At 38.9% G+C, this 17,959-nt stretch overlaps 1 protein-coding gene and 1 pseudogene across 1 annotated transcript in view; one reads left to right on the forward strand and one right to left on the reverse strand.

Annotated features, from left to right (window-relative positions):
* FGF14 (fibroblast growth factor 14) overlaps positions 1-17,959 on the forward strand; it is a 733,354-nt gene that overhangs the window by 408,384 nt on the left and 307,011 nt on the right. The gene's annotated exons all lie outside the window — the stretch shown is intronic.
* On the reverse strand, positions 4,360-5,951 carry LOC114009924 (lipoyltransferase 1, mitochondrial-like; annotated as a pseudogene).

Below are 17,959 nucleotides of genomic sequence, written 5' to 3' on the forward strand. Positions count from 1 at the left end.
TCCCTTTTCAGAGTGAGTGCTCACAGGAATGGATTACTAGGCATTTCATTGCAGCCCAAGTTGGTAAGAAGAGCTTGATTACCATTGTTTGGTAGAAAGTGAGTCTCAGAGTCCCTGGCTGTCACCCTCTAATGGATCATGGTGGAGGAAAGATGGGCTTTACCTCTCTCCACCTCTGTCTTAATAAGTGCCTTTTTGCTCACAAAGAGTTCAGAGACATGCTCACAGCTGTAGACTGTGTAGACTCTACCCACTGTTATTTTTATCCCGTATCTCACATCTACATTGTAAGTGCATTTATGGCTTTTTGATTATTGGACATATATACCTAAAAGCAAAGCTTGTTAATAATGTCTCAGATTTACTTGAACATATATACTAAACTCTGTGTATCAGATCCAGCTTAGGTCATTTTATGATTCCAAGGGATAAAACCTAAGGTCAGCATTATCTGTATCAATTACTATTTTTCCTTTTCTTTTGTTTCCTTTAAAACAAATTTGTAGCACTGTGCTAACTAAAAAGACTGTGATGGGAATTGCAGCTTAAAAACTTTATTTATGAAAGTCTCATATCCTTTGTTTCCCCAAAATTGGGCTTGTTCTTTATCTTTTTTTTTCACATTCTCAGCAGTAAGGATTTATGATTAATGTTTCAGACCTTGGTATTTTCCAAGGCTTTTCGTTTAGTTGAGTTCATTTTGTATTCCAACTTGGTGCAGTAAAGGCCTATCTATTTCAAAATTTGGTTTGACTACTTTGGGCTTGTTTCTATGTGTAAGTGAACCAAAGGAAGTCACCTTTTTGAAAGACAGGGAATTGCTACAAAATTTATATGATATCTTGGGATATTTACAAAATTGATTTGCTCCCAGGGTCTTAAGACATAACACATTGAAATAAGTGATCTCACATGACACACAGTTTTGTCAAATCTATTCATGATTGTTTACTGCAAGCTCCTCTAGCAACTACTGTTGGTATTACTGATTGTCAGTTAGGTAGAACCATCTGTTTGTAAGCTTCAAATCTCTTCCTTATTTATCTCTTTATAATAACAAAAAATATTTTATTTCACCAGTTTTTTCTTTTTCTTTTTTTAAAGAATTATTTCCTTTAACTTTATTTGTTTATTTTAATTTAAACACAGAGGGACAGAATGAGAGAGAGAGAGAACATGAGAAAGCAAACTGCCGGATCCAAGACTCGAACCATGGTTGGTCGTATGGGAATCCAGCGCCCTTAACCACCACACTACCTGCCAGCCCCAAAACATCTTTTTCCTTTCAATTGTCAAAGGGCATGTAACAAACACACGAGAAATAGAGAAACAGAGGAGGAGAGGACGCCCTCTCCCCATGGGGCATATCATGATCATGATCACGGTTCTTTCTCTTTTTTTATTCCATTAGGGTCTGAGGCACACACATGTGCCTGATGTGTTTTCAGGTTGCCAAGGCGGGATTCAAGCCCTATGGTCAGCCACGTTTGATCTAGCTCCCTAGCCACCAGAATATGGGATTAGTCCACACCAATAAGATTTTTTAAATAAGCATTTTATTTTGGAATAATTTTAGTTTTGAGAGAAAGCTGCCAGGATAGCATAAAATTTATGTTTGTACTTCTACAGCTTCTCTCATTGTTAGATTTCCCTAATAAGACTAAGCTTCTTTTCTATTTAAAAATATTTTTTATTTATGATTATTTTAAATAATTATTTATTTAATTGTATTTGTTCATTCATTTTCAATTTGACCAGAGAGAGAGAGAAAGTGAAAAAGTAAGTCACTAGGCCTGGGGCTTGAACCATGGTCAGCAAGCAGTGTGGGAGTGTCCAGTGCCTTAACCACTATGTCACCTGCTGATCCTGTTATTTATGATTATTATTTAATTTACTATAGGGCACACAAACTCACCAGAGAGAGACATAGCAAGAGAGGGAGAGAGAGAAGGAAAGTGAGAAAGCAAGCTGCCAGGTCCAGGACTCAAATCATAGTCAGCCATGTGGTAGTCCAGCACCCTAACCTACCACAACACCTGCTGGTCCCAAGACTTTGACAAGACTTTGAGCTTCTTGATAACAGAGATTATGTCTCATTTGTCTGGTAGCACTGAGAAGTTCTTATATCTAGTACTTACTCATTGGGTCCCAATAAACTGTGTTGAGGGGGGCAGAAATAGACAATTGAAGTATTAGCTGTTTTATATTTCACAATTAAACCAGAGTGGTGTTCATGTTCATTACAAATATGATACATGCCCAATGTAATTGCAAGTTTAGGAACAAACCATCATTTATTTAAATATCCTAATGTCTTTCTCAAGTGATTTTAATGATAATTTAGTTGTGTAAAGGTTTCTTGAGCAATGAGTTAACTTATTCTAAACTGATTACAGATCATGCAAGAAATAAAATTTCAGGAAATATAGGCATTTATTACATTTAGAATATCGTTAGTGTATTTTATGAGCTAGTTTTACAAGCTTAATTCCATCATCAGACTTTTTCATGTTTGATTAGTGGTGAGAAGCCCTTAAAAAGATGCCACTCGGATGACTTAGGAACTCGTAGGGATTGTACTTGTAAATACTGCATTTACTTTACCCTTATCAGTTAGACAGGGCATGCGCCGATGTGCATGAATCTGCAAAACTCAATTCAAAAACAGATGTAGCAAAATGAAAAGATCAGGGCAACAAAACTGAAACCTAGGTCATGGTAAGATGCTTTGTTTTGTGTTGGCATTGAACAGAAACATCTCTGTACAGGTTTAAAAGCTGCTATTTGTACAGAGAATGCTACAATTCAAGAACTAAATGACACTTTGTGTGCTTTTTGGCACTTGATTACATGTATCGAGGTAGGAGTATGTATAACATTACTAAATGACCATAAGAACTAGAAGTCTTCTTTGTGGAAATATATAGTAAAGCAAACCTTACATGATTTATATTAAATTTTGTATTATTTCCTTATAATAAATTAAATCATGTGTCCAAAATGTCATCCATTGCCTGACATCCCTAATGTAATCTCTTCTTTGGAGAGGAATTGATGCCTCAATAAATGTCCATTTCTCCGTGGCAAGTCAGCCAAAGTCATTACTGAGGGAGCGACGAGATAATCTCTCTTCCAGCTCTTGGAGTTATCAGGTTAATTGGTGCATGGCAGACAGGGGACATAATTAGAGAAAGGTCATTGTCATGAGAGAGACTATCACCTAAATTGATAGGTTAGGTTGCTTTGCCACATACAGGGAATACTGTGACTTAATTATCACTGGTTCCAAAGTAAATCTTTAATCCAACCTGTGCATATGCTGGGCCGCAGGCTGCACGATGACCTTAGGTATTAGGTAACAAGTCCCAGCCTGCTCTGATGACACAACTGCTTTCTATCCTTGCATTGCATCATGTAAACATGACCTTATGAAGTGACTCATCTCATTCTTCCCAAACACAACCAGGCTGATAGAAAATATCTGGCATCATTTTTAGTCCCTTATAAGCATATTAGAAATTCTCTTCTTTTTCCTCTGCTGGAGGTACCGGATGCTTTAACCTCTAAGTGACAGAGAAAATACTGTTTTGCTTCACTTTTAGTCTGTGTGAATAATGCAAATCCTAACAGAAGCTGGCGTTCCACAGTCCTGACGACATCTGGGCCTCTACTGTGCCTGCTTCAGCCTGGAAACTCTTCTGCCAGTGGAAAGAAACTCTCAGGGGCAGGCTGTGAGAAAGCATGGCGGGCAACTGGGACCATAAAACAAGCGCAGTCAGCTGACGGGCTGGAGGCTGGTCTCCATTTAGTCCCTAGCTGGGTGGTGACTATAGTTTATCTGTTAGGTTAAGTATGTATGGATTTGGGGTCTATATGAGGACATTAGAGACAGGACCAAAAACCTGTTGGTCCCTGGTACAGGTTGCCATTTTTGAAACCAGAAGAAAACTGGCAAGTAAAGGGTATTCATGGTTCCTTCAAGTATTTCTTAGCATTGTGTATATTTTGAATGTAAAATGTAACTGTGCCCACATGAAAAAAAAAAAAAATCAGAGCTGGCTCTTTGCAACAAAAGCAGGTACATGGTTATGACGTTTTTGATGTAAGTAACTAAGCCTACCCCGTGGCCCACACGTGCAGTTCTCAGGGTAGCATTGCACTTCCACAGAAATAGACACACGGTTCCGAGTCTACTCACCTCCTACACTCCCTGCCCACCCCTGAGCATATGAACTCACATATCTACATAACCCAGTCAGCCTCACACATTCGCTGCAAGTCTTCAAAATGAATCTGCTTTTATATTTAAAATTTCTGTCTTCTCACTGAAACTGTCTACATTAAGAAATTTACTTGGAATCACATTTCTCCCTTAATTATTTTTTCACAGAGACTACTTAATTTACTACGTAGTTCATGATCTTCTGAACATGTTCTAAATAACATGTGTGTTTGCGTAGTAGTTTCCACTGAGCAAAACTTGCTGCCAATAAAACTTGAATTTAACTTACCATGTATTTGCAGTGGCAACTGATATTCAGGAATATCAATATTACAGATTTAATTTTCCTTTCTTTAATTTCCATGTCTGACTGTTTATAAGAGAAATTAAAACAAGTGTTTATACTCAACTTCAGAGTTTTCCCAAATGCCCACTCCCGGGTTTGTTGTGTTGGCTTTTTTGTGTATTGTAAAACACAGGGTTTCATCTGTTGCATTTATTAGTTTAATATGATTATCAATGTGATGATCGGCAGCATATTCTTTAACCATAGCATTCATCAGGACTTTCCAGATTAGATATTTTCTTTTATAAGGAAGGTGTGTTAGCAGTAATCTCGCTCCTAATCCAGGAGTAGGGACTCTTTAGCAAAGAAGACAAGAAGGTTCTGTTAGTTCCGGAAGATCCTATTATCACAATGGTGATAAGCACCAGTCTGGCCCATCTTAGAAACTGTTTGTCAATTTTTAACTGTTCTTCAAGTCAAAGGTCAAATCTTTTTGCAGCCTGCACATCCTACATCCTAAACAGTGTTCAGAGCTCTCATAACTAAATTCAGATTTTCCATCTTATCACATTTGTTTTCTTTAACCTTATTTATTTATTTACTACTTACTTATTTAAATTTGACTAGAGAGTAAAGAAAGAGAGAGAGAGAGAGAGAGAGAGAGAGAAAGAGGGAGAGAAAGTGAAAAACAACCTGCCAGTGAGAAAGTGAAAAACAACCTCAGCCGGCCATGTGAAAGTCTAGCGCCCTTTACCACCGTACCACCTGCCGGCCCCCATAATTGTTTTCAGTTGCAAAAAGTCAACATGTTATTTTTCATATCCTCCCTTCTCTGAGCTTGTTTTCTGCTGTTTCTCATTGGGTTCAGGTTACTTTTCTGCAGAAGATTCTCATACTGGGCTGATTCCATGACCTCGTGGTTAAGGGAGTTCGATCTCACATGGCCTGTCATGGTTTAGTTCCTGGCTCCAGTGGCTTGAAAAACATGCACACACATGTGTGCCACAAATTCTGACAGAAATGATGGAGAATGAAGGGATTGCGGTGTGACCAACCATGTCCTATTAGAAGGTGCTTTTTCCCTGCTCCCTTTCTTTTTTTCTCTCTCCGTCTCTTTGGTGAGTGCACCATGACTTCTGGCTGTTGTAAATAAATAACAACCAAACAAATGAATACATAAATAATGATTCTGATATCTATCAATTATAATAGAGGCAGAATTTACTCAAGGAAAAGAGAGAGAGAGAGAAAAACTGGCTGCGTTGTAGATTTGTGTGGTCAGATTCAGCCTTCTATAGCCAAATGTTAATGAACAGCGTTGAAAATTGACTGTAGAGTGTGTCCATCCCTTACAATGCTTTCAAGACAACTGCTGGGACCTTGACGTGACAAAGGAACTGGAGGCCATTCTTCATTGACGAGAGCAACACGGCAGAATCCCATTATGGTTGCATGCGTGTTTTATTTTGCCTTCTTGGCTCTATGTGTGTGGGCACAGAGCTGGCATCCAACATGTTTAATGTTTCGTACTCTCCTGTGTTTGGAATAAATGTTTCTCATGCAGTTGGGTTATCCCAAGAGCTGAGTATAAATTGCAAGACCTTCAGCAACAATCAGGGAGTCAAGTCAGTCCACACATAGGATCCACCATGAGGTCCCAGGTCCCCACTGCTGCCCAGACTCCTGTACAAGTCAGGATCCCAGGGGCAGCATACTCCCCTCAGAACAAATCTTGTTGCTCTCCTTTTTCTCTAGTTTTCTTGGGAGCTCTTCCCTGTCCTCTTTATTCATGTGCTAAAACCATCTATTGGTTTTGACAAGATGCTATTTCCTTGGGAATCAGTCCAAGCCCACCCTAGACTGAATCAGGCCTCCCTTGTACGTGATTCTGTAATCCCTTGTGATGTCATGAGCCTAGGGCTTCTGTGCCTGCCGTGTATTACAGAGCAAGGTAGTGGGAATAGTGTCTATGACTAGTCTGAATTCCAAAATTACCCTGACTGGAGTGGGATACACCCATGTTCTTAGAATGGATAGCTGACTGAGGCTCCTGGTCCCTTTTGTCTCGGGCTAGTTGGTAAAACTATGGTAGCAGTGGTCCACACAAATGCCCCTCTTTACCCCAGTATAGCTATATTTTCTGGGTGCCTGAATGTGAAAGTATTTGGGGGTACAGTGATAGTAAATTTTAAGCTCTGTGCTGACAGAGTTTGTCTATTTCATTTACTATTGCCTCTCCCCTCTCCCACCTGAACCAGGTATAATGCCTTCCTGGCATAGGAGGTATCTGATAAATATTTACTGGGTGAGGATAAAGTGGTCTTTATGGAAAGATTGAATATTTTCTTATATACAGCATTCAAATGTATTTCAGAGGCTGTGGGTAAGAGCACGGAAGATTGGAGAAACAATAACTAAATAATGAAAAGTTCACTAGTTTGATAGTCAGGGTAAGCTTTTTGTGACTTTAATTAAGAAAGAGACACGAATTCCTTTCCACTCTACTTGTATGTGAACAACGGACGACAACTACTGTCGTTGCGAGGCAACTCTTGGGTAATGATTAAGACCACAGCTTTGAAGCCTGACTCCGTGGGAAACTGCTAGCTGCAATGACACTAGCTCTATGACCCTGAATTGTTTAAACTTTCTTCTCTCAGTTCTCATAGATGAAGGTAATTTAAGAGTAGAACCTACCTCATAAAATTGTCTGAAAATTAAATGAACCAAAACGTGTCGGGTGCTACTGCGCCTGACTCGTAGGGGGTCCTTTGGAAATGTTGGCATGATTATCATTGTAGTTGTAATGTAAAAGTCACTTTAATGACCTTATACTCCAGGCACTTTCTATGGGAACTTATAAATTCATAATATCATGTAAATAGTAATATTTGCATGCATGTCTTCAAGGCATACGTCTTATCTCTATGCATCATATTATAACTACAAGTGAAAAGTACACATTCTTCAATTTAAATTTAAATTCCAATTAAAAAATAAAACTCAGCCATAGTAGGAAAAAAATGTTTGATTATCTTCCATAATTACCCATTCTTTCATTGTCAGGATAAGGTACAACGGTTATAAAAGTGAGGAAAGGTGTGAACAGAAAAATTAAAATTATGCATTGTTGTCTCACATGGTGTAAAGACTGGGAGTTTAAAATAAACCAAACAGGTCGGTACTATTATGATAACAATACTCTCAGCAAGAGTGGAGCCCTCCAGCGGGAGATCAGAGAGAGAAGCCATGGACAGTCTTATTTGTTTGTTTTTTAATAGCTAGAGAACAAGTGCACAAGCATCTATACAGAGAGTCAGAGAGAGGGAAAGTGAGAAATCACCCTCCAGCAGGAACACATAGGATCCACCATGAGGTCCCAGGTCCCCACTGCTGCCCAGACTCCTGTACAAGTCAGGATCCCAGGGGCAGCATACTCCCCTCAGAACAAATCTTGTTGCTCTCCTTTTTCTCTAGTTTTCTTGGGAGCTCTTCCCTGTCCTCTTTATTCATGTGCTAAAACCATCTATTGGTTTTGACAAGATGCTATTTCCTTGGGAATCAGTCCAAGCCCACCCTAGACTGAATCAGGCCTCCCTTGTACGTGATTCTGTAATCCCTTGTGATGTCATGAGCCTAGGGCTTCTGTGCCTGCCGTGTATTACAGAGCAAGGTAGTGGGAATAGTGTCTATGACTAGTCTGAATTCCAAAATTACCCTGACTGGAGTGGGATACACCCATGTTCTTAGAATGGATAGCTGACTGAGGCTCCTGGTCCCTTTTGTCTCGGGCTAGTTGGTAAAACTATGGTAGCAGTGGTCCACACAAATGCCCCTCTTTACCCCAGTATAGCTATATTTTCTGGGTGCCTGAATGTGAAAGTATTTGGGGGTACAGTGATAGTAAATTTTAAGCTCTGTGCTGACAGAGTTTGTCTATTTCATTTACTATTGCCTCTCCCCTCTCCCACCTGAACCAGGTATAATGCCTTCCTGGCATAGGAGGTATCTGATAAATATTTACTGGGTGAGGATAAAGTGGTCTTTATGGAAAGATTGAATATTTTCTTATATACAGCATTCAAATGTATTTCAGAGGCTGTGGGTAAGAGCACGGAAGATTGGAGAAACAATAACTAAATAATGAAAAGTTCACTAGTTTGATAGTCAGGGTAAGCTTTTTGTGACTTTAATTAAGAAAGAGACACGAATTCCTTTCCACTCTACTTGTATGTGAACAACGGACGACAACTACTGTCGTTGCGAGGCAACTCTTGGGTAATGATTAAGACCACAGCTTTGAAGCCTGACTCCGTGGGAAACTGCTAGCTGCAATGACACTAGCTCTATGACCCTGAATTGTTTAAACTTTCTTCTCTCAGTTCTCATAGATGAAGGTAATTTAAGAGTAGAACCTACCTCATAAAATTGTCTGAAAATTAAATGAACCAAAACGTGTCGGGTGCTACTGCGCCTGACTCGTAGGGGGTCCTTTGGAAATGTTGGCATGATTATCATTGTAGTTGTAATGTAAAAGTCACTTTAATGACCTTATACTCCAGGCACTTTCTATGGGAACTTATAAATTCATAATATCATGTAAATAGTAATATTTGCATGCATGTCTTCAAGGCATACGTCTTATCTCTATGCATCATATTATAACTACAAGTGAAAAGTACACATTCTTCAATTTAAATTTAAATTCCAATTAAAAAATAAAACTCAGCCATAGTAGGAAAAAAATGTTTGATTATCTTCCATAATTACCCATTCTTTCATTGTCAGGATAAGGTACAACGGTTATAAAAGTGAGGAAAGGTGTGAACAGAAAAATTAAAATTATGCATTGTTGTCTCACATGGTGTAAAGACTGGGAGTTTAAAATAAACCAAACAGGTCGGTACTATTATGATAACAATACTCTCAGCAAGAGTGGAGCCCTACAGCGGGAGATCAGAGCGAGAAGCCATGGACAGTCTTATTTGTTTGTTTTTTAATAGCTAGAGAACAAGTGCACAAGCATCTATACAGAGAGTCAGAGAGAGGGAAAGTGAGAAATCACCCTCCAGCAGGACTGACAACAGGAATGACCATGCCACAGTCTCTTCTCTATTTTCTTCTTGGGATTTGGGCATATACTCACACATGCCTGGCATAATTTGCAAGCCGCTGAATCAGGGACTCAAATCATGGTCTTCCCACCCATGCAGAAGTCCAGTGCCTTAACCACCATGTCACTTGCTGGTCCCCAAGCTGGAGCATTTTAGCAGGAGACAGGGATAAAAATCTAGGGAGACAGAAAGTCAGGGGGAAAGGGAGAAAACTAAGAGATTGGATCAGGAAATATTCACTCAAAGGAATATTTACTTGCTATCCAGTGGCGTTTTTACTTTTTTTTTTTTTTTTTTTTAGCTAGACAGAGAGAGACAGAAAGTGAGAAATCACCCCCCCAGGGGGGATGGCCACACCGCAATCCCTTCTCCTCCATTCTCCTCTTGGGATTTTGGGCACCAGGTCCGGGACGCAAACTGCGGTCGACTACATGGGAGTCCAGCAACATAGCCATTACGCTAACTGCTGGCCCCAAGTGGGGTTTTTACTTTTATGGTTATAAAAATAATCCATATGTATTTTGAAGAATATATGGAAATAATAGAAACTCTAAATAAAACACTAATTTTACACGTAACATCAACACCCTAGATTAATAATCATTAATATTTTGGTGCATTGCCTTTCATACACCCCTTTTACATTTGTAAGTATTTGCATTGTATTGTACCCTACTTTTAAACAGTATACATAAGTATTTCAAATGCTATTAAATATTTTAAAACATGATTTTTATGGATATACTGTCCTTCAGCCTGTAGAGTTTATAATTCATAATTTATTTAGCAAATCCCCTATGATTGGATGTCTAGGTTAATTGTGACTTGCGAGAAATCCAGGAACTATTTGAGTTGGGAAAACTGTCTTTGAGTTGATCCTTAGTGGCAACCGTGGAGGAGTGCTAGTGACTTGCTGACAAGAAAACAAGAACGTAGGTCCTGGAGTCAGAGAAGAGCTTGCACTGAGCTTTCCTTACCATCTACAGGACTGGATGCCTTACTTTCACCTTGTTGGCCTCCTTCACCTATAAACTTATGACCTTGTGTTCATCTACTTTACCTCTGACTTGCCTGCTGTACTGTAGCTCTCTGGTCTCTAAATCACTCTCCACACAGTGCTATGTATTATCTCACATTTTCTTTGAATATTGTCCAGAAATTCAACTTATTAGGTATTGATCTCGGTCAAATGTCTTATTTATAAACTCATGTTACCTTTGATTGTGATTGAAAAGCTTACATTCTAGGCTAATAATAAATTATGAAAAGAATATGGTGACTACTTGAACAACAAAGTGAAGGCTTTCCTATCAGTCTCTTTCTAAGTTATGCCCCAGTCCACTCTTCCCACACTTACCACTTATTCTTCCACTCAGGGATTCTGAGAAGTGTAGTTAAAATCAGATATTGAAGTTAATAAATTACCGGAAGCTCTTAGAATAGTAGGGTTAAGCTTTTGCAGTACGGAAATTTTGGGATTAGGAAATGAAATGGGCATTTCATAAGCACAGACTATAAACCGATCTTTGAGGTTGTTCAACCTGTGGATGTGTGACATCCATGTGGCAGGTATTGTTGTCCACACTTACCCCTCAGAGACAAAGGTGCAGGGAGATCCAGATTTTCACAGCTGAGATAAGATATGAACTACATTTTGGCCAACTTCAGAGTTTTCCTATTATACCATGATCAAATGCAGATCCCTCCAACTATTTGCATAAATGAGGATTTTCAGTGTGTAAAGGTGGAGGGGAAGACTTCCTGAAGCTCTTACGTAGCAAACTGTAAATAAATTTCAGAAATCCTACAGATGGACAAAACAAAACAAACAAACAACAAACTTTCTAAGATCTGATTTCAGCCTAATATGTCTGTCTCTCTCTCTCATGGAATAAGTAAATAGACTTTTTAAAAAAGAAGAAACATAAACCTTTGGTGCCACTTCATTCAGAACACTACCCCGTGGGCCCAGCACTCTGCTTTGTGAAGTGAGTCTGATTCATGCTGAGGTGAAGATCTACTACTGTACTGTCATGCTACATGACTGTTACAGCAACTGTTTCTGAGTCCAGCATTAATGGTAATTTAGAAAGAAAGGACATAGTTGCCTCATGATTGAGAACTACACATGTACTAACATCAGCTTGAGAACACTTGAGAGTGGGATGTCTCGCGTGTGACTTTAAGTTCAAAACAACACCAACATTCCATTCATAAATGTCGAAATGGTGGCCTCTGTGTAGTGGGCACCGTGGGCAAATGCCCTGGTCTCATGGGACGGGCTTTTTCCTTCTCGGGAAGGATAGACAATAGACAAAGATTAAATACATCCCTGTGGAGTAGTGCGTAGTATGAAGACTACTGGAAGTGTGAGGAGTGCTATGAAGAGGAGTAGAAGGTCAGAACATGTGGGTGAGCAGGTTCTGCCATTGCAGCAGGCTGCAGAAGCCCCACCCAGCTGAAGGCATATCAGGTGAGTCATGCTGGACCCTGGGAGAGTGGTCAACGGAGGGAGCCACAGGTACAACTGAATGAGGCAGGGCTATGCACGGCATCAGAAACCACCCTTGTGATACTGTCTTTATAGTAGGATGCTGAAAGTTCTGTTGATTTTTGTCGCTTCCTTTCTGTTTGAGAGGTGAAAGAAAAATGTTTCATGCAGTAGTGATTTCTTAAACTAGCTTCCATCACTGCCCATAAGTTTGGAAAGAAGAGCAGTGGAAACCTAGGAGAAGACCACATGGAGTGACAGGAATGCTTTTTAGTTTTTGACCACCCATTACCACCCTACTTGCAAATTAGATTTGGCAAGTAGCTGCACTGCGAATTCCTAAAACTCAGTTCTTTATTCTCAGATCTGCTCTTCTCTGTGTCTCATGTCAGGGACAAAATTTCAACCACACCAGAACCTCTTGTTATTTTTCACCTCATCTATTTCTCTACCCTCCACTCAACCTGAATTTGTTAAATATATCTCCTAGAGACTTCCGTATGACTTCTCTCTTTTTCTCCTCATCGTTTTTACTTGACTTTCTCTAACTGCTCCCTAACTAGTGTCCCTGCCTCCAGGATCTATTATAAATCATCAATTTATTCACTAGAGTCAGACTCTAAAAACATGGGCACTAGTCACAATACCCCCAGGAAGTTTCTCCCTCGGCCCAACATCCAAGTCCAGTCTACTGAGCTCCATGATCTCAAGTCCAGTCTACCGAGCTCCACGATCAAGATCCTCCTCTGTCTGCCCTATTCCTCTCATTCCCCATTTACTGTATCCTTTATACCAAGGCCAAGATAAGACTCAAATGAGCTGTATCTTTCTAATGCAGTTTTCAAAGTTCCTTTCACACTTCAAGGCCCAACTCACAAGTCTGCTCTTCAGGCAGGATTCTCTGACTTCTAAACTAAAGTGAGTTGTTCTACGGTGCTTGAGTATGTCAAATCAGGTTTCCTGCTATTTCATACTTGGTCTTGTATCACAGTTAGATATTGACATATCTGTTCTCTCTCTACACATTCTCATCTATTTTGAAGTAAAAACTTAGTATTAGTCATTTTTATTTATTTTTACATTCTTTTTTTCTTTTATTTATTTTTTATATTAAATCATTGTACATCATTATAGCATACCAATTGAGTTTTCCCATCATGCATATCAGTCCAGTCGAAGACATTACCATGGGGACTGGCAAGTAGTGTGGTAGTTAAGGGTGCTGGACACTCACATGGCCAACTGCAGTTCACATCCCAGACCTGGCAACTTGCTTTCCCACTTTCTCTCTCTCTCTCTCTCTCCCCCTCTCTGGTCAAATTAAAATAAATAAATAAAGTTAAATAAGATAATTTTAGAAAATACCTAAACCTTAAAAATAGATATTACTATGTACATTAAAATCAATAATTTTTCCCATTTTGTGTCCCTTAAATATTTTGCTTATTTGTATTAGTCATTTTTATATCACTCCAATTCTTAAATCAGTATGATTCACCTACATACTTGTTAAATTGAATCTAGTTAAGTTTTGGAAATTGATGTGGTGTGTTATAAAATCAACATGCAAGCTAGCTCCTTCTCCAGCAGAATATTTGACTGATTGCCACGCTCCTCTTCCACCACAGCTAGAAAGCAATCATTTCATTTTTCCTCAACCACGTTACATCCACATGGCTAAATGTGCAGTAATTTTAAAACAGCTTTATTTCCTTTAAAACCTGATCTTTTGCCAGTTTAGAGTAGTACCATGTAACGTAACTCCTCATCTACCTGTCTTCTGTTGAGTAGCACACAAAAAACATGCAAGAACAAATGTACTTCTTTCAAAGAATCCTGGGGCGGGGGGGACAACAAAAAGGTAAATGAGGCTTTCAATGATTTTTTTTAAAAAATTACTGCCCTGCAGGTGTTTTTATGATCACTTAAACATGACAGTTGATAACAGACTTAATAATCCTTTCTTAAAGAAGCAGGTATTCTCATTGAAATTGCTATTAGTCTTATTTTCTTTTATCTTGTGGTTAAGACACTAGTACAAAGAATTTAAAGTAGGAAGATGGGTGTTTAGAATGCCTTACCGGTTGATTAGCCATATATTAATGTGTGTCATGCCTAATTATATACCACGATTCATGGCGGGCCTGTAGCAGGTCTTTTAATCATGTTGAGAATGTAGTACAGAATACAAAGCATATTTCAGGGAACTAGGAAATTGACTCAGGAGCTTATTTTTTCACTAAGGAATAACATGAGATATAATTGTAAATTTAGCAAAGTGTATTTAGTAGCTCATTTTTAATTTCACATGCTACTAATTTTATTTCCTGCAGTTCCTATAAACCTCTGATTACTTCTAATTTCACAAATACATTACTTAGAAAGTAAAATAAAAATTGGACAACTAGTGATTTATGGGTTTAATTGACTAGTAATCTCTCTTGAGGCCAAAACGAAACTATAATGGCATTCTGGAAATTGGAGTAAAAAAGAAGTAGCAGCATCACACACAAAGGGTCTTGTGATTTATAAGTTTAAAGAACAGGTGTCATCACTTTTATTGGCAATTAGTCCTCTTCCTTGATATTCTTCAAAGGATACCTGAAGAGTTAAAATGTGAATTTTTCCCCAAGATCTTTGCAGTAAAGCCTAACTAAACAAATAGAAGTAACATATATTGACATTAATTAATCCACTCATTCATTTTCCAACATTTTATCATTTCTTGGGCATAGAGGAAAGCTGAAGGAACTGTATACTAACTGCTATGTAGCCATATAACCATTTTTTAGTGTCAACAATAGTTGGAAGTTTGTTCTATTTACTTCATCTCTTCTTTGTATGTAAACACACACACACAAACTTGATGACTCATTTGAGAGTGTCCAAACATCTCATTCCTAAATACTATGTATTTTCTTAGAATAAGGTCTTATTCTTATGTAACTACTATACCATTATCACATATAAGAAATAAAGATATTCCTTGAAGTCACGTAAATCTAGTGTATAGTTGTATTTCCCAAACTTTTCCAACAGTAGCTCTCATAGACTTTCGTTCTCTTTTTTATTTTTAATTTTTGTTTTAGGTTTTTGGCCAGAGGGTGCATGCACTCACTGGGAAGAAACAGAGCCGGGTGGAGAGAAAGTGAGAAATCACCCCTCTGGGGAATGGCCATGCTGTAATGTCTTCTACTCCATTCTTCTTTCTGAATTTTGGGCATGTACTCACATGCATCCAGTGTGACATTGAACCCTCTAGTTCTGGGACTTGAAGTATGGTCACCCGTGTGGGATTCCATCATCTTAACCATCATGACACCTGTTGGCCCTCTTTTCTTTTTATTCCCCTTATTTTTCCATCTTCTCTGGTTTTATTGAGCATTATATATGATATCTTTTTTAGCAATTAGATTTCTTTTTAAAATTTTAGCTGTTGCTCAGGAGTGTGCAATATAGATTTACAGTGAATGTAAATTTACTTTCAAATAACATCATAACACTTCATGCGTAGTGCAATCATGGAGAGCATTTCCAGCCTCTCCCTCCCATTCCGTATAACACTGCTGAAATTCATTACAATGATTCATAAACTGTAAGCACCCAATATGTTGTTGCTAATTTTTTTTGAACAAGTTGTTATCTGTTGGAATAATTAACTTATGAGAACTAAAATATTTAATTAATTTCACTATTTCTTCTTTAAGGAATAAAGCAACTTTATTCTAGCAACTTTCTTACCTATATTATTTCTTCCCTCTGAAGAGCTTCTTAAGGGAAAAAAAAAGTACCAGCCCTTAGTGCAGTAGTTAAGCACTGTCCATAGGGAGATGAATCCCACACGACTGACTGTGGTTTAAACCCCAGCATCAGTGGCTTCAAAAACATGCCAAGTGCACATGCGTGCTCCAAATCCTGATGGGATAGAGAAATGAAGGAAAAAGGATTGTGATGTGACCACGCCCCATTGGAGGGGACTTTCTCTGTCTGGTAAGCATGTGCACTCTCTGGCAATTAAAACAATAATAAAATTTTATTCATTTATAATATACAAACTCACTGGAAGAGACAGGAGAGAGACAGATAAAAAAGAGAAATTGCTCATTAGGGTAGTGGCCTTGCTGTAATTCCTTCTCCTCCAGTCTCCTCTTGGGATTTTTTGAGCATGCACACACATCTGCCTATCATGTTTTCTAAGCTGACAGGTTCAGAACTCAAAAGTGGCCACGTGGAATCCAGCTGCCTTGATCACCATGCCACCTGCTGGCCCTAAATTCATTTTTGTTAAAGGCCAGTTGTGCTGTGTTGCAATCCTCCTTCTGTAGCCTCCTGAGTAGCTGAGACTACAGGCTCTTGCCAACACACCTAACTAGTTCAAGTAGAGCCTCACAGTATTGACCTGGCCAACCTTGGGCTTATGATCCTCCTGCTTCAGCCTAGTGAGTCATGAAATAACAGCTGCATGCCCCAATGCCTGGACTTTAGGTGAAACTAGGAGTCAAATTGAGGTCTCCCACGTGGATGTGGTTCTGGCCAGCAGAGCACTGCGTCGCAGCAGCAGATGTCACCTTAGGTGGACCTGAGGAGCTTTGCTCTGCTCTGCTGTGCTTTGTTTTCCTTTTATCTTTTCTTTTCCTTCCTTTCCTTTCCTTCCCTTCCCTTCCCTTCCCTTCCCTTCCCTTTGCTTTTTTCTTTCTTTTCTTTACTTTTCTCTTTTTTTATTTTACATGTTTTGCAAGGCAGGTCCACTGGTAGTACATTCTATCCATGGTCACTTGTCTAAGCCTTTATTCTCCTTGAAGAATAATTTTCAGGATAATATTTTTTATAATGATTTTTAACAGGAGACTAAAAGATGGTGTCATGGTTAGGTTGCTGGACTATGGTTCCAGTCCTGGACTCAGTGACTTAAACTCGCACCAGTGTGTTTGCATATGTGCCCAAAATGCCAAGAGGAGAATGGAGGAGAAGGGATTGCGGCATGGCCATTCTCCCTGGTGGTGATTGCTTGCTCTCTGTATCTCTGTCTCTCTTGCGAGTACATGGGCCCTATAGCAAAAATCTCTCTTAAAAAAAAGACAAAAAGAAAAGATATTATTTATGGTGCGGGCAGGTGGTGTGGTGGTTAAGGGTTGAACTCCCACATGACCAACCATGGTTCAAGTCCTGAACCTGGAAGCTTGCTCTCTCTCTTACTCTTTCTTTCTTTCTTTCTCTCTCTCTCTCTCTCTGTGTGTGTGTGTGTGTGTGTGTGACTGATTCTATTGAAGAATGATAATAAATAAAACTAAATCATTCTTTTTAAATGTATAAAAAAGATATTATTTCTAGCATTTCCTTTTGATTCTTTCTGAGTTTCTATCTCTCTGCTTACGTTTCCCATCTGTTCTTTCATCTTACCTACCTTTTCCAGGAGAATCCTTAGCATATGAATCACAGTTGTTTTAAATTTGGGGCTTGGTAATTCCAAATTTTCTGTCATATCTGACTTTGGTTCTGATGGTTGCTTTAATACTTCAGACTGGATGTTTTTGTTGGTTCATTTGTTTTTTGCCTTTTAGCATGATTTGTAATTTTTGTTGAAAGTAGACATGGCATATTGGGTAAGGAAACTGAAATAAATAGCCCAATGTGAGATTTTATGTTTATCTGGCTAGGAGTTAGGCTGTGTTTACAGTTTGCTCTAGCTTTGATATCAGAGGTTAAGATTTTATGTGCCATTCCTATTTTGTCTTCCCTTTTGTCTTATATTGTGTCTGAGGCTTACATCTCCAGTTTTTAGACAAGAGCCCTATTCATCTGGCAGTCAGGTGTGAGGGGACGGAAAGCATCCCATAGTCTTACAC

The sequence above is a fragment of the Tupaia chinensis genome, unplaced genomic scaffold (assembly GCF_000334495.1).
Source record: "Tupaia chinensis unplaced genomic scaffold, TupChi_1.0 Scaffold000057_1, whole genome shotgun sequence".
Lineage (NCBI taxonomy): Eukaryota > Metazoa > Chordata > Mammalia > Scandentia > Tupaiidae > Tupaia > Tupaia belangeri.